Source organism: Orycteropus afer, unplaced genomic scaffold, assembly GCF_000298275.1.
Source record: "Orycteropus afer afer isolate SDZICR_OR568_19922 unplaced genomic scaffold, OryAfe1.0 scaffold00067, whole genome shotgun sequence".
Classification (NCBI taxonomy): Eukaryota; Metazoa; Chordata; class Mammalia; order Tubulidentata; family Orycteropodidae; genus Orycteropus; species Orycteropus afer.
In genome coordinates, this window is record NW_006921654.1 from 4,049,457 (window position 1) to 4,052,598 (window position 3,142).

Genomic DNA, 3,142 nt, shown 5'->3' on the forward strand with positions numbered 1-3,142 from the left:
GTGTCTGATTTATATTCACTCAATTAAATGTTCTTCGAGGTTCAACCACATGGGAGCATGTATCAGAACTTTCCTTCTCTTTATGGCTGAATAATAGTTAATTCTATGGATACCCCCACATTCTGTGTATCCATTCATCTGCTGATGGACACTTAGGTTGTTTCTACCTTTTGACTATTGTAAACAATGCTGCTATGAACACTGGTGTACAAGTATCTGTTTGAGTCCCTGTTTTCACTTCAAGTCTTCTGGGCTAGGATTATAACTGTTGGATCATATGGTAATTCTATGTTTAACTTTCTGAGGAAACAGCAAACTGTATTCCACAGGCTGCACCATTTTACAATCCCACCAGCAATGGATGAGGGTTCCAATTTCTGCACATGCTCCCCAACACTTGTTTTTTCCCTTTTTTCTGATAATAGCCATCTTAGTAAAGAGAAGTGGTATGTCAGTGTGGTTTTGATTTGCATTTCCCTAATGACTAATGAAGGAGCTCTGGTGGCATAGTGCCTAAGGCACTTGACTGCTAACCAGGAGGCTGGCGGTTCAAACCCACCAGCCACTCCTCAGAAGGAAGATGGGGCAATCTACTTTTGTAGTGATACTGCCTCGGAAAACCAAGGAGGGGTGTCACTATGAGTCAGATCCGACTCAACAGCACCCAACAATGACTAATGATGTTAAGCATCTTTTCATGTGCTTATTAGTCATTTATACACGTTCTCTGGAGAAAAGTCTATTCAAGTCCTTTGACCATTTTTGACTGAATCATTTATCTTTCTGTTGCTTAGTTAAAAGCATAACTCCTAAGCATGATAAAAGAGGTAAAATAAAAATGTGAAGGCCAATTTTAGATTTCATCTTTGTTTTACAAAAACTAGGAGCTTGCTGGGGAAATAAGCAGGAATGCTTTCATGAACATGAACTGGTACATACCAATCATGTATAAAGAATTAATTAGGAGGTGTCCATGGCCATCCTCAGCCTTTCTTTTGGTCCTCCTGACATCAGAATTGAGCCAATGTGTCTGAAGAGCAGAGCTGGACTCAACAAGGAAAGATGCCCCATCATTAGAGCCCACACAGGGTCAAGTATGCAGCTTCAGAGTCTAAATTGCACAGCAGGGTGACTACATCTAGTATAGTTACAACTTCCACTAACCAAACCCTAATTAAAAAAAAAAAAAAAAAAAAACTCCCTGCCATCAAGTTGGATCTGACTCATAGCAACCCTTCCTTGGGTTTCTGAGGTGGTATCACTACAGAAATAGATTGCCCAACCTTCCTTCCAAGGAGTGGCTGGTGGATTTGAACCACCAACCTTCTGGTTAGCAGTCAAATGCCTTAGGCACTACACCACCAGAGCACCTACTTAGCATGAATGAAATGGTGGCACAAACGCTTTCAGGTAGATGTGAAATGTTTCTTCGCCTGTATTTATGTTCCTATTGAAAAATAAAAGTCAAACTAAAACAACAGGTAATGAATTTTACAAATTACAGAATTATGATAAATGCTTTGGACCTTGAATTTCAAAGATCCAGAGGCTCTATGGGAGATTTAGTTTCCCTATGATTTATTTTAATGGTGCCCACACTGACTCCATGACACGGTCAGATTCGAGCCTTCCCACTGAAATCAGCAGTACCAATAGGGCAAAGGAAAGAAATGCTATTCCCCTAGGTTTCCAAGCTGACATGGTTGGTCAGCTGCTAGGCAGCCAGCCACCACAGAATCAGAGCATACCCTGCACTGGCCAGAGGCACTGGCTCTCCCCGTCCCTAACCCGCCCCCTCATCTCCACACCGCACCCCAGGGAGGACACTAATGACAGACCTAATGACCTGTCCTATGAGGCGTAACTACAAATGTACAAAAAATGGGTCATAAAAGAGAAATAAATTTAACACCCACAGAGGTATCTGGGTCACAATCAGGTCTAAAAGTTAGCTTTAGCTGATGATTACAGAAAGAAAAAGTACTTGTCTACCAGCTATATCAGGTCTTTATAAATCTGGTAATAACAAGCACACTATTTTTCCTAAGTCTTTAACAGTGAGTTGACATCAACCTGAAAGTCCCATCTTCAGCCCTCATCTCTCTCTAAGCAGTTTTATCTTCTGACTTCACTAATGACTTCCAGGCCAATATTCTAGACTTCTCATCTCTAGCCTTAACAACTCTCTCCAGCTCTACTTCTAAGTGTCTTCTGGGAATTCTCACTTGTGTGACCTACTAGTCTCTCCAAACCCAAATTCACCTTCCGTTTCAAACATGAATCTCCTCCTGTGTTCAGCCCCTTTCCAATGCACAATATTCCACCACTGGAGCCCTGGTGGCAAGTGGTTAAGTGCTTGGCTGATAAAGGAAAGGTTCGTGGTTTGAACTCACCCAGCAGCTCTGTGGGAGAAAGACCTGGCAATCTGCTTCTGCTTCCCAGCTTTCCACAGCCTAGGAAACCTTATGGGGCAACTCTGTCACACGGGGTTGCTAGGAGCAGAAACTGACTCAACAGCACCTAACAGTGACAACAAGCCATCATCAGAGTTCTTTCTTCATTCATCCCACAAATACTTTTAAGCATGTGATAAATTAGGCATGATGCCAGGAGTTGGGGCACATAGCAGTGATCCAGACACACCAGGTCCTCAGAGCTTACAGTTTCCATTTCTTGTTATATCCATAGCTGAACACCAGGGACTGATCTGACACAAGAACATAATGAGTGTTCAAAGATCTTCCTCTGTAGCAGGCATGTGAACAAGACTTTGCCTTCACCTTTGCCTTTAAATCACTGAGGTAAAACATACTTGTCCATGACGCAAGTGAAGCAGCAACCTAGAAAAAGGTGTGTTACATACTTATTTCACCTGTGGTCCCAAGAAGAGGATGACAATTGTTTGCTATGTATACATACTGTTAAAATATGTGTGTGTGTGTGTATACTTATAGTATACACACACACACATTTGCCAATTCAATATTTTTTTCAATTGAGGTAAAATTCCCATCACATAAAATTAATAATTTCAAAATGTCAACTCAGGGAGGCGGGGCAAGATGGCGGACTAGGCAGAAGGATTGCACAGACCCTCTTCAACAAAGAAAAGGGAAACCAATTAACACAGACACAGAAGATA